Below are 20,000 nucleotides of genomic sequence, written 5' to 3'. Positions count from 1 at the left end.
TCCAGTCAGTCAGTCGCTAGGTAAGCAGCATCAGGCACACACGCATACAGCGAAACGCACTAAGCCGGTCAGTGAAATATACAGACACACCTGAAAAATTTACCTGTGACGTGATGGTAACTCGTATGCCCCTGAAACATTGGTGTGTGTGAGTGTGTGTGTGTGTGTGATCCATCTCATTGTGCATGCATGGGTTGGTCAGCAGCGGAACACAGAAAAAAGAAAATTCTAATGGACTCTTTAACAAGGGAAACAATTACTGGTATTTTTACGGTACCAAATGGCGGAATGTCTCTCTCTGTCTCTCTCTCTGTCTCTCTCTCTCTGGCCCGAAGAGTTTAATCATCCCTACCGCCCTTCTCTCTCTCTCTCTCTCTCTCTCTCTCTCTCTGGCCCGGAGTCGCAACGCTCGCACGCTTCCCTTATTAAGCGCGCCCTGGAGTGGTGTGTCTGATGGCTCTCGAATTATCCCTTGTCCCAACAGCCAAAGGAAGGGTGACGTCAGTCTGCCCGCGGCCCACGCCCTCCCTATTTCATCCTATTCCACATTCCTGTTCCGCGCGCGAGTAATTAACTCCATCAAGAGGGACCTTATGAAGTTCTGGATAAACGTACCTCACCATCCACTCTCTGACTCATCCTCTTTTCCCCCAAGCTAGAGTGAATGTTTCCACTCCCCTCCGTCTTCTCATCCACTTCTCCATCCACCTCGCTTCGTTTCGTTTCGCCAAGTTAGAATGAAACACTTGAAACATTTGAAACACTTTATTATGCCTACAAGCCTCCGTCTCCTCATCCACTTCATCATCCACCTCGCTTCGTTTCCTTTCGCCGAGTTAGTGAACGTTTCCACACTGTCTCATCCACCTTGCCAAGTTTGGGTGAATCGTCCGGACCAGCCCACTGCGAGGATGAACGTGACCTGGACGGCACTCCAGGGGGCGTTACGTTGTCCTTCGTGAGTGAGCGGGGGAAGGTGAGCGATGGGAAGGTGTCCGGGGATAATTGGAAGAGACAAGTCGCCGGACACTTCACGACGCGAATGGAACATGAAACGAAGAAGACTCGTTAGTGAGAGAGAGAGAGAGAGAGAGAGAGAGAGAGAGAGAGAGAGAGAGAGAGAGAGAGAGAGAGAGAGAGAGAGAGAGAGAGAGAGAGAGGAAAAGGTGAAAGAGTAACGTGGAAACAAAAGAACACACACGCACGCACACACTGAAATGTTATGAAGTGAGTCTCGTATTGTCACACACACACACACACACACACACACACACACACACACACACACTCCAAGTAATCAACAAGACAGCCTCCGTGCCGTAAGATGATAGAAAACATGATAGAGAGCACCTGAGCAGACATAATTGAGATCCCCCAGGTGAAGCCCAATGCTGGACCTACTTACCTGCCTCCCTCACTACCTGTAATTAACCTTCCCTCCCTCGCCTCACCTGCGGGAACCTCAACACGGAAGGCTAATAAGGAAAAATGGTGAAATGTTATCATGCTTCCCAATCATTAAGGAAGGAATCAATGTCTAATCTCTAATCTTATTTTTCGTTGATTTGCATGATTACAAAAAAATATCTGGGTGGAAAGTTTTTAAATGATTTCTCCTTAATTTCGGAGTCTTCTTGGTTCTTTTCTAAATTGTAGCCGAGGAAAAATAATGATAATGATGATGATGACGAGGATGGAAGGATGGAGAGAGGGAGAGGGAGAGGAAGAGAGGAGATGAAAGAGATGTAAAGAGTGAGTCTGGGACATAAAAATGGAGGAATGAATGAGAGATTTTTTATGACTTTCAGCACCATAAACTTGACATCATAACTCCGAGTCTTATAGAAAAAACATTACACATATATTTCATTTTATATCCCTGACAACATGACTTATACTTTCGTCAACTCCTTACCAACTTCTAGAGAGAGATTTACAACATGACTCTTGGCTTCGTATTTTTCTTACACCTTCTATCATGTTGATTTATTTCAATGGATTTTGGAGGAAGTTGTCTTTTTTTTATTGTTTTCGTAGTACAAGTGAGTTTAACAAAGATTCTTTATCTATGGGAAAAAAAAAAGATTGCGAAAACCTAACTGATTATCTGTGACCTTTGAAAACACACCTAATGAAAGAAGTACGACAACAATAACAACAAAAACAACAACAACAACAACTACTACTACTACTACTACTGTCACGTCCACCACCACCTCTCCCCTTCACATCCTCCTCATCCTACTACTATTACCACAACTACCATCACCACCACCACCAATGACAACAACCACCGCAATAACAACACAAGCGGCGTTCATAACAAAGTGAAAAGTGACCCCCAACTAATCAAAGGCAATTATCAATGAGGCAATTAATCCTAACAGGCGCGCCACGTGACTGACAAATCACCGGGACTGGTTAATGATCTCTCCATCACGGCGGCGACCAGTGTGGCGAAGCTCTACCCAAACAAGACCCAACTACTGCCATCCATTCACCGCGCCGCCTCGTCACGCAGGTCATTAAGCTTATGAACTCGATCCGACCACACTGCAGGCAAAGTACATTATTAAATCGTGTCTTTTTTCTTTCTTCTCCCTCTCTCTCTCTCTCTCTCGCTTGCTCGTGTCATGTTTAACTTAACTTGTGCCATGTTAATCTCATCTCATCACCACCAACAGGAAAATGAAAAACTACCCCGTCATTTGTTCTCATCTCACGTTCATTCGTTGTTATCTGTCGTTTCAACTTCATGTCGTCATCTCGAAGGCAAAATAGGTTTAACTCGTATATTTTTTTTTTCACTTGTATGGTCTAGTTTGTCATTTTTCTCACCTTATTTATCTGCCTTCATTTTACTTGTCGTATCAACCTCATGTCATCGCCAGGAAGCAAAATACATCTGTCATTTTTTTCCCCATTCATATCATGCGTAACTTTTTTTTACGTCATATTCATCCCACGTCATATTAATCTGCCATATTATTCATGTCACCACTAGGGGGCAAAAGACAATACGTTGTCATTTTTCACTCATGTCATGTCCAACTTACGTCATGTTTGTCTCACCTCATATTTATTTATATGGCGTACACCATTATTTGTCATCCTTGCTTTATGTCACCATCAGGAGGCAAAACTGAATGGCTAACTCATGAATGAGAGAGAGAGAGAGAGAGAGAGAGAGAGAGAGAGAGAGAGAGAGAGAGAGAGAGAGAGAGAGAGAGAGAGAGAGAGAGAGAGAGAGAGAGAGAGAGATAAACCTCCGATACGTCCACACTTACTGATTGCCTGAAGGAGAGAGAGAGAGAGAGAGAGAGAGAGAGAGAGAGAGAGAGAGAGAGAGAGAGAGAGAGAGAGAGAGAGAGAGAGAGAGAGAGAAAGAAAAAGAAGAGAGAGAAGAAAGAAAAAGAAGAGAGAGAGAAGAAAGAAAATAGAGAGAGAGGAGAAGCTCGTGATGAGGAAAGCGTGTGGTGTTAAAAAGGGAACTCACTCACCAACCCTTTGTGAGGGAGGGAGAGAGGGAGAGGGGAGCGAGAATGAGCTGGATGAGGGAAGCGTGTGACTGTTTCAGAGATGATTAACTGCGACATTAAGCTGCTGATTACGAGGTTATGTGTCATGTTTTATAGCGAGTGAGCATCATAAACTGTCATTACTGCTGCTGCTACTACTGTTACTACTACCACTACAACCACCAAGACTTACTATTGCATGTATTTTTGCAATGTTGTTTTATAAGGCAGCAAGCAATACTATCCAACCATTCTGTCAACCAGTCAAACTATCACTAGCCATCAAACTATCCGTTCATCTAGTTCAGTCAACCAGTTAATTATTTAGCCAGCCACTCTCCATCAAACAGCCAGCCAGCCATCAAAATATCTATTCAGCCAGTTCAGTAAACCAGTCAACTATTTAGTCCGTCAACCAGCCTCCCAACCAGCCAGCCATTAACTCAACCATCTAACCATTCTGCAAATCAGTCAGTTATTTAGTTAGTCACCCAATTAGGTATTTAGTCAGCCAGCAAACACACCATACAACCACTTCAAGTTCAATCAACCAGCAAATTACTTATTCAGTCAACAAGCAAGCCATTTAGTCAGTCACCCAGCCAGCTATTTAGTCAGGCAGCATGCATACCATCCCTGCTCCCTTCCCCTATTCCCCCACACAGCTCCGGGCGGCACGAGCATGGGAGAGAAAAGACAAACAAGCAAGACAAGGCCGGTGGAGCATTTCTCTCTCTCTCTCTCTCTCTCTCTCTCTCTCTCTCTCTCTCTCTCTCTCTCTCTCTCTCTCTCTCTCTCTCTCTCTCGTTGTTGACAATGCGCCAGCGCTCCTCAATGTGATGCAAAGAATTACAAAACGCTGGAGAAACGAGAACTAACACACACACACACACACACACACACACACACACACACACACATAAATACGCACACACATACGCACACATATGCAAACAACTTTCTATTTGCTCAGAATCGACCTTCTACACGAGTGAGAGGCCAGACTGAGTGAGAGTTCAAGTCCTCGTCGATTGCCTTGCACGCCTCTCCCACTCTCCCATACCAGAGGCCAATATGCATTTCAGAAGCGGAGCAATGCCAAGCCAACCACAACCTCCCTCTCCCTCCTCTCCCTCTCTCCTCTCACTGCCTCTCGCATCCCTTCACTTTCTCCTTCCCAATTTCTCCCACATATTCTCATGTCGTCACCTGAATTTCACTATTTTTATTATATTGTATTTTTTATATTATTATTTTATCATCTTCCTCCTCCTCCTCCTCCTCCTTTTCTTCACTTATCCTCTATATATTCTTTTTTTTTATTACCGTTTCCTTCATTCCTTCACTTACGTATCTCCTTATCTCTATCATCCTTCTCTCCATTCCCTCATTTCGTCTTATCTTTATCCTTTTACCCTCTATTTCCTTCCTAATCTTCCCTCCTTCCTCTCCATTCCCTCACTCGTCACTCTCCTTACATCCTTCCCTTCCTGCACATTCCTCTCTATCTCCTCTTCTCCTCCATTCCAACACTTCGTCTTGTCTTTACCTCTCCCATGCTTTCACTTGCTCTCCTCCTTTCCTCTCTCACACACTAATTATCTGAACCATTTCCCCACGCAGGTAAAATTGTTAGCACACCTGTTTGTCTCTCCTCTCCAGCCTGCTAGTGTCTCTTACCTACCACTACTACTACTACTACTACTACTACTACTACTACTACTACTACTACTACTACTACTACGAGCAGGCTGCCTCTCTCTACCGCTGTTGGAGGTCGTACATTTAAGAGTCGTTTATATCGATTTCAAGTTCGGTATATCCGGCAAGGCAGGGAGGGAGGAGGAAGGGCGAGAAGATGAAGGGTAGAGAGGAAGAACGGTGGGAGAAAGGGCTGGGGGGGAGGTAAGTCGGGAGGAGGAAAGCTGGCAGGAGGTAGAGCGGGAGGAGGAATGACGAGGACAGGGCGGGAGGAGATAGGCCAAGAGGAGGCAAGGCAGGAAGAGAAAGGGCGGGAGGAAGGGCTCTCTACCTTCCCTTCCTCTTACCCTACCTCACTAACTTTCTTCTCCTTTCCTCCTCCCTTCCACACAAACTTCCTTCCTTTCTTCCCGCCCATATTAATTTATCCCTTCCCTCCCACACAAACTTCCCTCCTTTCTTCCCGTCCATACTAACTTCCCTTACTTCCCTCCCTCGCTAACTTCCTTCTCTCCTTCCCTCCCACAATAACTTTTCCTCCCTTCCTCCTTCCCCCACACTAAGTTTCCCTTACTCTTCCCCTCCTTACCTCCTACACTAATTCCCTCCCTTCCACCTCCCCTCTCTCCCCTCCTTCCCACCCAAATCCTAATAAAATTTCCCTTCCCCCTCCAACATCCGGTTCACCTCAGCAAACTTTCCAAGGAGTCGATCTTATTAGAGAAATATCTCACCAATGTATATATTTTTTTTCTTGCCACTCATCAACGTGATCTTTGTGCCGGCCCACTGCAAGGGTCAGAGTGCCATAACGTGCCGTGCCGTGTTGTGTTGTGCTGTGCCGTGTCCCTTGCTCTCTTCCTCCTCCTCCTCCTCCTCCTCTTCCTCCTCGTCATCTCTGCCGTCAGGGAAACTTAACAGTCAAAATACTCGTAGGTAAAGAAAATATGATGCGTAAAAAAAAGAGGAGATGAAGAAAATGAAGGGAAGATTTAAAGAAGCGAATGAGAAAAAAGACAAAATTTGTGGATGAAGATAAGAGATGAGAGAGAGAGAGAGAGAGAGAGAGAGAGAGAGAGAGAGAGAGAGAGAGAGAGAGAGAGAGAGAGAGAGAGAGAGAGAGAGAGAGAGAGAGAGAGAGAGAGAAAAAAAAATAATAAGGATGAGAGGAAAGAATTGGTCAGTGAATTTAAAAAATAAAGCTAAAAAAAATAACTGTTTTCATATTATTAAAAAAAAAAGAATAACAAATGAATAAACACGAAAGAAAGGGCATTTTACATATAACATTAAAACATTGCTCCTAAAAAATATATAAAAACAATAAAAACATACCAAGCCATTGCCTCACTTCCTTATAAAACTCCATAATAATTTTCCTGCGACGCAAAGACTCAGATGATAAAAAAAAGAAAAAAAGAAAAATCATATAAAACAAAAAAAAAAAAAAAAGATTCACCACAAAACTAATTATATCACGTCAGACACAAAATATTCCCTCAATATTATTATCTGCGGCCTCGCTCTGGAATTCATATCAATATTATCTTTTTTTTTATATCCCGTGTAATGAAAAAGATTATTCAAATACCTCTCCCTCCAGTGCGTTCATAATAACATGCAAATTAATTCTGGATAAAATCTTTCATTATCGGCAAAAACTGGTCTATGGTTGTGTCGTCCAAACTACTACAACTAAATTACTTACACTTGTGGCTCTCTCTCTCTCTCTCTCTCTCTCTCTCTCTCTCTCTCTCTCTCTCTCTCTCTCTCTCTCTCTCTGCACGTTTAAAAGCATTTAAGTTCTGTTTCTTACCAAAGCAGAATATAAAATCAGATTCTCTCTCTCTCTCTCTCTCTCTCTCTCTCTCTCTCTCTCTCTCTCTCTCTCTCTCTCTCTCTCTCTCCAGAACGCCTCGCAGGACAACCTAAATCTTTTCTTTTCTTAAACTCGCCAAAAGAGAACATTTAATCTTACAAAAGAGGAAAACATTGGATAAAGTTCTTAAACATTTGTGAGGTGAAAGTTTATCAAGAAAACACCATTTTATTTCTTTTTGCGGGACTAACGAAGGGATAAATCATAAGTCCTCGTGAATACAACATTTTTAACCATGAACTTCCGGAAAGAGAGAGAGAGAGAGAGAGAGAGAGAGAGAGAGAGAGAGAGAGAGAGAGAGAGAGAGAGAGAGAGAGAGAGAGAGAGAGAGAGAAACTGTGTGAATTCTTATATAAAACTAAAACACAATTCATCGACGACTTTCATAATTTTTCTGGCAAACTTCCCTGAAAAGCAGATACTAAACTAAATGTAAAACTCACACACACAGTAAAACGAGCTAAGTTTTCTTTTTTCACATGGAATTGCAATAATTTTCTTCACGAACTGCCACGAAAAACGAAAATTAAACGTAAGTCTTTTCATTAACGCAAGGTAAACCCAGACTCAAGTAAATTCTTATATGAAATTACTCCACAATTTCGACAAACGTAGTATTCCATTATTTTCTTCATAAACACGCCTGGAAGTAAAAGTAAACGCAATCTTTTCACTAATTTAAGATGAGGCTTGACTGGAAATGACATCACTATTATTACTGAGAGAGAGAGAGAGAGAGAGAGAGAGAGAGAGAGAGAGAGAGAGAGAGAGAGAGAGAGAGAGAGACAGTCATTTTCCTCACAAATACATTAGAGAAAGGGACATAATGGCAATCTTTCTATTATTCTAAGATGTGACCAGACTTAAATTGATTCTAACATAAAACCAATAATATAACTCTAAGAAATACGTAGCAAAGTCTGTTCCTTCATCTGTTGTTCACTGGTCACAACACTCTAGGAAAACGAACATAACAAACCTTCTACTGTTCTAAAATGTTGCTTTATAATAATATTGTTCTTATAGAAAACAACTATGGCGAGATGACGCAGGAGCAGAAAAATTGAAATAATATCCAAGAAGACCCAAGAACAGAAGGAGTAGTAGAAAGAGAAGCGTAATAACAGAATAAAGAAGAGAATAGACATAAAACCAGAAGATAGCGTTAGAAGATGGCAAGAGCACAGTCAAAATGGAGATACAAGAGCAAATTTCAAGATAACCAGACAATGATAAAACTCTGACCAATAAATAAATACCAGACTTAATTCTATCTATTCTTTCTATCTATTCTATCAGTCTATCCATTTGGCATTCTTCCATATACCTGCCTCCTCTTATTTAATGCCTCAAGTATCCTTATCCTCTAAACTACACATACTCTCCTTCACTACTAACTCAATTTCCTCTATCTATCCCCTCAACACAATCTGCCATACAGCTATCCCTCTTCTCCGATAACACTCAACTATATCCTTTAAACTGAGCATATTTCACTTTGTTATAAATTCAATGAAGATATGATTTTTCTAAGGTAAGGAGGGATTAAGGTAAGATTAACGCTCCATATCACCAAGCTGGCAATGTAATCTTCACTTTAAGAGCACAGCCCCCTTCAGTGCTGAATTTAAAGCTTATATGCCAGATTACAGTTTAGCGCCCCGTGTGAGTTAATTAACAAACAGGAACATGGATGAATAAATAAGGTTAGGTGTAAATAACTAAATGTTTGTGTTGTCGAGAGAGAGAGAGAGAGAGAGAGAGAGAGAGAGAGAGAGAGAGAGAGAGAGAGAGAGAGAGAGAGAGAGAGAGAGAGAGAGAGAGAGAGAGAAATAAAAAAGGGAAGAAAAGTATAGAAAACATCACTCACACACACACACACACACACACACACACACACACACACACACACAGTAAAAAAAAAAAGATGAACACTAGACGCTTCTCTCTTTCTCCCCCCACCTCTCTCTCTCTCTCTCTCTCTCTCTCTCTCTCTCTCTCTCTCTCTCTCTCTCTCTTTCTGGGTTGAATTTAAAAAAGCTCGACATGTGTGCCCTCGTAATTCCAGCCGTGCGCAGGTGTGTCGGTGTGTTGTGCAGGTTTGGAGCGCGTCATTAGGGGACAGAGGCAGGGTGACGGGGTGCGATGGGGTAGTGGGCTGAAGGGGTGACTGTGAATGGGTGATGGGGTGACGGGATGACGAGTGATGGTGATTATATGCTGTGAAAATAGGCAGTGACGGGCGTTAATGCTTGTGTTGTTTGGTCGTGGCGAGAGAGAGAGAGAGAGAGAGAGAGAGAGAGAGAGAGAGAGAGAGAGAGAGAGAGAGAGAGAGAGAGAGAGAGAGATAAGGAGAAGGGTAAGAAGGAATAGAGGAGAGGTGGAGGAAGATTAACGTTCCTCTTTTACCAGGGAGACAAAAACACGGAGGGATGGATTACAGCGAAGGAGGGACACACGGGAACGCCTGACCGCCCCTTTATCTCACCTCACCCGGCGCAGCGGTACTGGGGGCACGGAAACGACTATGCCAAATGCCTTACCCTGCCTCACCTTACCTGGCAAGATAACCCTTACCTTACCTTACTTTACACCTCACCTTATCATAGTTTGCCTTACCTAGCGAAATAAACCTTACCTAATCTAACACAACAGAATTAGATAGCACTCGAGCGGCGATGGTAAGCGACTTTACCTAGCGAAAAAAAACTGATAGAAACGCTTCTTTACTTTACCTTTCCTAACCTAACCTTAAGATGTGATACGAAGCGAAAAAAAAATAAATAAATAAATAAAAACGTATCTTACTTTATTTTACCTTACATGACAACAATACTGTCTAACATGGCGGAACTGAAAACACTAGAACAGGGCTAACTTATACCGTACGTTACCTAACCTTACCTGACTACACCTTACGTTACCTTAACACTCCTGACGCAACCTTACTACTTCACATAGTATTTTTGTACGTAAGCTAAGACTAGGTAAAGATAAAAATTCACATAGAAAATCCACCTAAGGGTAAGATAAGGGCATAGTGAGGTAAAGAGTAAATAAAACACGTAAAAGTAAGCCACCAAAAGGTCAGGCTAGAGTAAAAGTACATAAACTAGATCATGTAAGGCCTGACAAGGTAAAGATGAAGAAAACACCGCGATAAGCCAAGATCAGGTTAAGGTAAGGTAAAGGTGGAAGGTCACGAAACCCACAGGAAAAATACGTAATCCAACCATTTTTTCCTTTCCTTCATCTTTTTTCCTCCACATTAGCTCCACAACACTACACTGGGATGCCAGCTGACGCCTCCATCTCCACCCACCACGGTCCACGTACACCCCACCTGCCCCAGGCTCACCCGAATCAGAGCACGTATTGTGAAGCGCTTCGTGTCTCTTAAGGAGTATGTATACGATCCACAGAGGTGATGAGTCGTGTTGTCTTAGATATTTCTTCCTACTGGTGGTTCAGACTCATTGTTTAATTAGTGGTATCTCTACTATGCTTCATCAAAGTCTACTTTTTCTTATATTTCTTGCTTTTTGATGTTGATTAGCAGTGGGAATTGCAAGAGGGAGGAACGGACAAGGACTGATACATTATGCGCCGAATAGATAACACGCAGACAGTACGAGTCACTACCTACGTATAACTTGGGTAAAAGAAAGCTAGGTAGATAGAGATCAGAAACCCGAGACGAGATGAGTTTGGAAGAGAGGAAGTATGGAATAGACAGACAGCCAATAAGAAATGAGTGGTTAGGGGAATGAGTGATACCTTTGTTCTGTAGTGGAATTCGAGATCAGAGGTGTGCAGTGTTTTTCATTAATTCTAATGGTGGTGTTTCTCAGTGACAGTGGGGAGTGCAGTGAACTATTGCTGGCCGTATGAATTACCTCGCCTGGCCAGTCCCTTTAAAACACACACACTGATGTATATCCATTAATACTCATGCACTAAATCAACCTTCCGCGGAGTCTGGCGGTACGTAAAGCAATGCAAGGGAGCGAGTTACACACAGTATGGCGCTCCTCGTTAACTCTATGATATGTTTCCACGGAGTTATGACACGGTAAATAAAATATAAACAAATGACTGATTATTTCTAGCACACTGAGTCAACACTACGAAGTTGGACTGGTGGTAGTGGTGGTGATGGTGGTGGTGTACTGGGTGGAGTGCATTGAGAGAGTCAGCGATGTGAAACACTAGTATGTTAGGGATTAATTTAAGGTAGTGGACTGGTGGTGGACTGATGTTGGTGGACTGATTGAGAACTGGACTGCATTGGGTGGACTGGGTAAACTGGGTGGAGTGCATGAAAGTGCGGTGATGTGAAATATGTTAGGGATTAATTTGAGGTGCAGGCGCTGGGCGGGTGAGTAATGGGATCAGAGCGACGCGCGGCCCAACCCAACTGCCGCAGGGACTGGAAAGCAAAACAGAGAGAGAGAGAGAGAGAGAGAGAGAGAGAGAGAGAGAGAGAGAGAGAGAGAGAGAGAGAGAGAGAGAGAGAGAGAGAGAGAGTCTATCATTCCTCCAAAAGCATGCAATATTTATTCAAACGTCCGCTTGAAGTAATTATTCCTGAACCATATTGACGGTAAACACAGCACACGACGCGTAACAAACAAGATTATTACTATTTTTCCATTCACGGGGCAAAATATCAATCTTTTGTGGGTTTATTGCACTAATCTGCATGACCCTCACTCGTCACAAATCACTGTTATTGTTCACTGCATCACTGGCAACCGTTTATTACCATTGCCTACGTATGTTTATTTCACACTCCCTCGCTTTGGTTGTTCATCAGTGTTACTCTGATCTATGTTATTGAGTTGAGAATAGTAAGACTTCTGACGGGATGAGATGAAAGAAATTGAGGTCAGGCATTCGTTCAGGTGTGAGTTAATGAATATGTCTATCAGGTGTGTGTTTGTGGGGGGAGGGGTGTCGGATAGCACAGGTGTGAGATAGTGTGTGGTGAACGTGTGTGTGGATGTATCTAACTTTTTTCACGGTCTTCTTTTTCTCCTCTCCTTCCTCCTCTTCTCCCTCCTGCTCTACCCTCTCTCTTCTCTTCGTGTGTTTTTTTTCAGAGACCCTTCAAACTCATTCCCTCCTTCCATTACTCACTTTACTCTTCCCTAACTTTACTCTTTACTGCCTTACATCCTTCGTTTCTCTCCCTTTACACACTTTGCTCCTCCTCTTTCATCCCCGCTATCACCCGCACCGTGATCTTCTTCCTCTTCAGCCTACTCCTTCCCCTCGTCCTCCTCCATTAGCATCAACCACTACTACTACTACTACTACTATTACTACTAGCGGTCTCTCTCGTCTCTGTTCTCCATCACCTGTCCTCTTCCTCCTCCATCATCATCACCTCTTCCCACTTCGCTTCCTCCTCGTCTTGTACCTTCACACACCTTCACATTCACCATCACCATCACCATCATCACCATATCCTTTTTCGTCTCCTAGTCCTCTTTCTCGTCCACAACTACCATCCCCCCCGTCCACCTCTACTTCCTCCTCCTCTTCCTCCTGCTCCTCCTCCTTCAAAAACCCAGCATGCCCGGCACACACACAACCATCCATTACCCCCTTAAATCAATTTCCCGTCCTCCCCTCGACGCTTCCCTTAAGAGGACAAAATTTATGCGCAGGACGTGGACTGATTAATGGAGAGGAAAATGCAGATATAAAAGTGAGCGAGTGAAAATCTGCTGCCTTCAAAATGGGAATGAACTTGTGATGAGATTCGAACCGTGTCTCACAGAAATTCATATTCAGTGAGTGAGTAGTAAATATCATGTGAGTAATGTTTGGATGAGGAAATAAAGACTGCGATTAAGGATGATTCACACACACACACACTCTCTCTCTCTCTCTCTCTCTCTCTCTCTCTCTCTCTCTCTCTCTCTCTCTCTCTCTCTCTCTCTCTCTCTCTCTCTCTCTCAATTGGGTAGTAAATAAAAAGAGTTTATAATGCTTCAATGAGAAAGTAGGCTGATGCATTCTCTCTCTCTCTCTCTCTCTCTCTCTCTCTCTCTCTCTCTCTCTCTCTCTCTCTCTCTCTCAACAACACCAATTACTCCCAAGACACGTGTCCTTTGTAGCTTCGAGTCTCGCTTCCTTGGGGAATAGACCTGAGAGAGAGAGAGAGAGAGAGAGAGAGAGAGAGAGAGAGAGAGAGAGAGAGAGAGAGAGAGAGAGAGAGAGAGCCTAACACTACATAACTTCATTACTGCGCCGCTAAACGAAGACTAAATCAAGTAAGGAAGAAAGGAGCAATAAACAGGTACAAGAATCCTTAAAAAAAAAAAAGAAAAAAAATATAAAAGGAAAAGAGAAATATCCTTAGTCTCCCACTTAAATGGTAGTGGCAACAAGTTTTTTCTTCGCTTTGTTTCTGCTTCAGATACCTAAACACACCAAAACGCACCTAAAGCAACCTCAAAACACTCTCAAGCACACTCAAACACCGCAAAAACACACCTAAAACACATTCGAAACACATCAAAATACCCAACACACACCCAAACCACATCAAAACACGCCCAAACCACATTAAAACACATCAAAATACACGCAAAACTAATCAAAATATACCCTAAACACATCACAGTATATCAGAAACACATCGGAACACATCAAAAACACACCCAAAACATATCGAAACACATCAAGGCACTCAAAATACATTTAAAAAACACTCTAAAACACACCCAAAGCACATTGTAACACCCCAAATCACCAAAACACACCTAAAACACCGCCAAACACACTCAAACACCCTCGAACACACTCAGATATCCCCAAAACGCATCAAAAAGACACCTAAAACACATTGAAATACATCCAAAACACATCAAAACACACCCAAAACACAGGCAAAACACCCAAACATACCAAAACGTACCTAAAACAACCCCAAAACACATAAACATACTCAAGTACGTAGAAACACTAGAAATTACGCTAAATGCTGACGCAGAGAGACTGGAGGGCAGCAACCTTCCGGGTCCATGACGCCATTATTGATGACGTCACGTTTACTTACGTTCGCTAACGGATTTCATTTTGAAATTGACCCTTAGAAAAAATAGAGCTAAGCTCGAATGCCTTATATATTATGACTTGACAAATATTTTAATTATTATTCGCAATATCATAAGACCTCCAGCCTTAGTAGTATTAAAAAAATTTCGAAATGAAATATGGAAAAATTGTTGTAACTTTCAACACCATTAAAACAACTGAAAAGTCCACCCATTTTGACTTTACAGGAATACGAAAAATTTCAAAAAATATGAACTACCTTTTCAAACAATTAAAAGTTATCTAGAACTAGAAGTTAACAAATAAAAAATAAAAGTGTAAAAAAAGTGTTGGAACATAAACACCATTAAAAACCATTGAAAAACCCACTCATTCTGGCTTAGTAAGAACAAAAAAACACTAAAAATCATAAGCGATTTTTAGAAGCAATAAAAGCTTGATAAAAGCCTGAAATAAAAAAAAACCTAAGCGGGTTACGTAAATATCTACCTAAAACCCAGCCCTTATTTACGTAAAAAACGACAGCAAATCCAACATATTTACTGAACAGAAGCAAGAAAAAATCTTTAAAAGCGACTAAATATTTTTAGAAACCATCAAAACTCACTTACAGCCAATATTAAGAAGTTTGAAAAAAATAAAAAAAATATTGGAACCGACAGGAGAGGACAGGTAGAAATTCAACATGGCGGCCATTGCCGGCGACCTCAGTCGAGGAGGTGGCGGCCATTTTGCCTCTAATTTTCTCTCATCACACCAAAACCAGCTAATGGTGGGCATTTGTGATGAACGGATATGAAAGCTAGAAAACTAACCTAAAAAAAATTAATTAATAACCACAGAAAATACCCTGCAAACGAATAATAACGCTGAGATAAGCAGCTGAAATACGCTACAGCCCGCGCAGAACCCGACCAAGTCTTTCCTTCCTGATTTCAAGTAACTCTCAATATTTAGCGGAATTCCCAGTGTTCTCTAGATATTTCCAGACTCGTGTGTAGATACTAGCAGTACTGCTAATATCCACACAACTGAAAATACCTGGAAATTAGAGTATAAGGCGGAATGGAGGATGATGTTATGGTGAAAGCGGTAGGGTTGACTGAGGCAAGGCTGGCACCACACTACTCACCTTATGCAGTCGTGTCTCTCTGATGCTGCTAGGTGTTGTTTGATGTAGGAAGAAGCTGCCGGGAATATGGAAACACTGGTCACTAGAATGTATGTGGCAAAACTGACCAGTGACGACCAAAACACTCGAGCCACCCTCCCTACCCCAGCGCCGCCACCACCACCACCACTACCACTACCGCCACCTGTCCTCAGGCTCCTTCCCGTCCCTCACCGGCTTGTGTTTCCCGCCTGCCAGCACCGTGACGTGTGTTGTTAGCATTGGCCAGACACACAGAGGTTAATAATCACTGGTGTAAAAGAACTTGGCGTTATATACACAGGTCAAAGGCACGTCATGGCCTGCTGGGAGGAGATTTTGTCTGTCTTACACACACACACACACACACACACAGTACCCTCACCAACACCTCACTGAGCGTCACCACATAATAGTTTCTATGACAGGACAAATTATAGATCCCCTCAGACCACTGCTTGTATCATTCAGGGAACCATATCCTCACTGCCAGGGCATTGCCGTAGCGGCGTTTAACACAGTATTTCATACTTCCGACACCTCGTTCAGACCCTCACCTGACCTCTCTCTCTCTAAGGCAATGAGTAGTTCAGCCTTATTTCCTAAAACTATCATTTAAATACACTTCTGTATAGCGTGGTATACACTAAATTACTCTGCAACCTGAGAAACAACGCACAATAGGATGGCCCTTAACACAAAGTGTGACACACAGACACACACACACACACACACACAGAGGTAGGTGGGTGTTGATGGGTAACTTGAGCATTCATGGTATTTCTAAATTTTCTCTTAACCCACCTTAAGATAATGTTATTGTTTCATTTTTACTACCTTCAATAAGGAAATGCTTACTGAATAATACTTATTTCATGAATGAAATGTCCTCAGGTTTTCCTTCATACGGAAAAATAACAATGAGTACGGTATGTTAAGCTCATTCATATCATGCTATATTTTGAAGTATAATTAGTACAAACAACATGCAAAATATGTTAAATATAGTGTTGCAATATACTGCAATAATTAAGAAAGCACAAATTAAATGAAAGCTTTCTAAAAGCAACATTTTTTTTCACTTTTTCTTTCTGCCTCAGTTTTCTCTCTCTCTCTCTCTCTCTCTCTCTCTCTCTCTCTCTCTCTCTCTCTCTCTCTCTTAGTGTTTTGATGTTCACGGTCCTGACTCAAGGTTGGAAATTTGACTCTAAGAAAGTTAGCTTCCAAAGGCCAGGCAGAGACTTGAATTCGGGAGGAAGGAGCGGAGGTGGAATCTCTCTCTCTCTCTCTCTCTCTCTCTCTCTCTCTCTCTCTCTCTCTCTCTCTCTCTCTCTCTCTCTCTCTCTCATCAGGGTGAGTGGTGGCGCTGCTTTGGTGAACTTGTGTGTCTTAATCTACGAAGAATACTGGTGCTGACGGTGGCTTGTTTTGTCTGTTTGTTTGTCTAACCATCTCTCTCTCTCTCTCTCTCTCTCTCTCTCTCTCTCTCTCTCTCTCTCTCTCTCTCTCTCTCTCTCTCTCTCACACACACACACACACACACAGCAATTGTTCTCACCTTTCCAATTAGATTTTTTTTTTTGGCTCACTTTTTCCACCTCTCCTCAATAACGTATAAATCTTTGGTGTTTGCTCCGCTTTTTGTCCACTTGTAATTATTCTTGTCTCTAGCTTCCCATCCGTTTTTTACTTGTCTGGCTTCGTACTCATCTACTTTTCTACCTTTCTTCGTAATTGTTTTTCTTTTATTTAAAATCTGGCTTTCTTTTTTGCCATTCCTTTCGATATATTAACTTTTTTTTATCTATCCTCTTTTGCTATTATTCTTATTATTCTTTCTGCCTTTATATTTTTCTGCTATCCCCTTCATTTACTTATTTATCGCTCTTTCTACCTTGTCTACTTCTTGTCCAACCTTCATTCTTTTCTTTCTTTCAATCTGTCTATCTTATCCATCTATCTATCACTCATTCCATTCGTCAGCCTTTCTACCCATTCACCATCCCATCCATCTCCCAGTCCGTCTACCTGTCAACCTTTTGTTCCATTCGTCTACCTATCTATCTCCTCATCCTCTTTATGGCTGTCTGTCTTTCCCATCTGCCTTCCAATCCATTTCCCTTTCCTGTCCCTGCGTCCCCGTGCCCGCCGTCAGGAGCCGAGGGACTGCGCCTCTGCCTCTCTCAAAGGCCGCGGCGCCAACTCAAAGTTCACTCCACGAAGTCAAGTCTGCTGGGTAATTGAAAATAGTCAGGTTGGGTCTTTCAGTCTTCCTTATTGGTCTCTGGAAATTACATTAGCTCTCTCTCTCTCTCTCTCTCTCTCTCTCTCTCTCTCTCTCTCTCTCTCTCTCTCTCTCTCTCTCTCTCTCTCTCTCTCTCTCTCTCTCTCTCTCTCTCTACTCGAATCATTCTCCGTCTCCTCTTCCTCTTCATCTTCGTCTTCATTCACTGTCTAGTTAATTTTGTTTGTTTGTTTGTTTGTTGTTGTTGTTGTTCTTGTGATCTTAAATGCTCTTCTTGTTCTTCTTGTTCTTATTCCTCCTCCTCCTCCTCCTCCTTCTCCTCCTCATCTTCAATCGTCTTTATCTTCTACTTCTCTTCCTCCTCCTCCTTCTTTTCCATCAAGTAACATATATCATCTTAGTTCTAGCTATTTTTTCTCTTCCTCCCCCATTCTCCTTTTTCTTCTGTTTATTCTCTACTCTTTCCTCGTCTCTATTCTCCTCCTCCTCTTCCTCCAACATATATTTACACAAATCCTTATCCTTATCCTGAGCATCTTCTCGTTCTCATCCTTCTCCTCCTCCAGAACAAACATCAATTATCTATCTAAATCCTCCTCCTCCTCCTCTTCCTCCTCCTCCTCCTCCTCCTCCTCTTCTCTTTGCCTCATCTATCTCTGATTTACCCGATTCCGTGTAATGTTATAAAAAGTGAAATTGTATTCTCTCTCTCTCTCTCTCTCTCTCTCTCTCTCTCTCTCTCTCTCTCTCTCTCTCTCTCTCTCTCTCTCACAACGCCTCTCGCTAATTCGTATTCTCTTGCTCATTAGTTCTTCTTATCCACTTTCTTTTTTTCTCTCTCTCTTCAAACTTTCCTTGCACTTTTTTCCCTTCTCCAAAACTTTTGTATGGTCGTTTCCTCTCCCTCTCCCTCACTCTCTCTCACTCTCATTCTCCCTCTCCCTCTCACTCTTCCTCCCCAGCGTCAACACGGGCTAAGAGTCACCAGTCAAAGAAAGGACGCGATGATTTATGTATTCTGCAAATTAAATTCCTTTCATTTGCAAGGATAAATATTTCCACGGCTCCTAAATACCTGAGCGGGAGGGAGGGAGGGAGGGAGGTAGGGAAGATGCAAGGCAGGGAGGAAAACGAAGCAGACAGGGAGGAAAGAAGTAAAGCAGGGAGGAAAGGAGGGAGGGAGGGACAAAGGGAGGAAGAGAAGGAGGTATTCGCGAGGCAGGGAGGGAAGAGAGGAAGGGGAGGGGGGAATCGCAAGGCAGGGAGAAGAGAGAGAGAGGAACAGAGGAAAGAGAGGCTGAGAGGAAAGTGAGGCTGAGAGAGAGGAAAGACGCGAGGTAGGCAGGGAGGGAGGAAGGAAAGACGCGAGGTAGGCAAGGAGAGAGGGACGGAGGAGGAAAGAGAGGCTGAGAAGAAAACGAGGCAAGGAGGGAAGGAGGGAGGGAGAGCTGGAGGAAGGAAAGGCTTCGCGAGACTTCATTGAGAGGCTTGGCAGAGGACATGATGTAAAAGAAGGATTTGTTCGGGGCTTTTAAAGAGGCTTTGTGCCCTTCAGGTTGACGTGGCTTCCCGCGGTGGCCTGCCTCAGTGGCGACGGCGTGGCGGAGGCAGGGGGGCGCGCCACTAAAGTCCCCAAGTTCCCTATTCCCTGTCAGGCCAAGGGACATGCTTATTGCAGGACTCTGGAAGGACTTGGCGGTTTCCTCAGCTGTAATCCGTCACGTATTTCATTTTTTTTTAGCTTTTCTGTTTGTTTTTTGTTAAATCTCTTTTCTTTTCCTTTCTTCTCTTCTAAAAGGCCATATTTCCTATTTCCCCGTCAGGCCAAGGGGCACACACGCTTATTGCAGGACTCTGGAAGGACTTGACGGCATCCTAACCTGTAATCTTCCACGTGTTTTATAATTTTTAATCATCTTTGCTTATATTTTCTCTTCTCGTCTCTACTAAAGTCCCCCGTTTTCTATTCCCTGTCATGTCAAGGGGAGGACACGCGTATTGCAGGATACTGGAGGGACTTGACGGTATCCTAAACTGTAATCTCTCAAGTGTTTTAAATATTTTTGCTTCTCTCTTTGGTCTTATATTTCTCTTCCTTTCTGCTTACCATTTATTCAGTCAATCCATCAGATAGTCATTTTCTTCTCATAATCTTTCCTTTCCTCTAATTCTTCTCTTATTTCTGTTTACTCTCTCGTAGGATATATTTCTCTTCTATATATATATATATATATATATATATATATTTTACTGATGAATGATTTTTTTTTACTGTATTTTCGTTCCTTCTGCTCTCTGATTCTTTCTTCTGTATTTATATTCTTGTCTTTTTTTTTTTTTTTGCTTCCTGAGTTACGAGTGTATAATCCTTGACATGTTCTTATTCTGCTTACGTGCCTCCACTTTCTTAAGTTATGCTTATTTTCTTACTTTTTTTTT

At 42.5% G+C, this 20,000-nt stretch overlaps 1 protein-coding gene across 7 annotated transcripts in view; it reads right to left on the bottom strand.

Annotated features, from left to right (window-relative positions):
* Positions 1–750: 750 nt before the first annotated feature.
* The window catches only part of LOC135111985 (uncharacterized), a 67,053-nt gene continuing 47,803 nt past the window's right edge, over positions 751–20,000 (bottom strand). Inside the window, exons 1-4 of one of the 7 annotated variants that reach the window (XR_010273963.1) lie at positions 15,702–16,385; positions 15,299–15,353; positions 5,954–6,117; positions 751–1,029 (exon numbers count right to left, since the gene is read on the bottom strand). The gene's annotated coding sequence lies outside the window, so the exon portion shown is untranslated. The other 6 variants (XR_010273962.1, XR_010273967.1, XR_010273965.1 and 3 more) reach the window with 6 other exon arrangements.

Source organism: Scylla paramamosain, chromosome 23, assembly GCF_035594125.1.
Source record: "Scylla paramamosain isolate STU-SP2022 chromosome 23, ASM3559412v1, whole genome shotgun sequence".
Lineage (NCBI taxonomy): Eukaryota > Metazoa > Arthropoda > Malacostraca > Decapoda > Portunidae > Scylla > Scylla paramamosain.
Note: the sequence above shows the minus strand (reverse complement) of the source record. Positions and strands in the feature narration are given on the sequence as shown.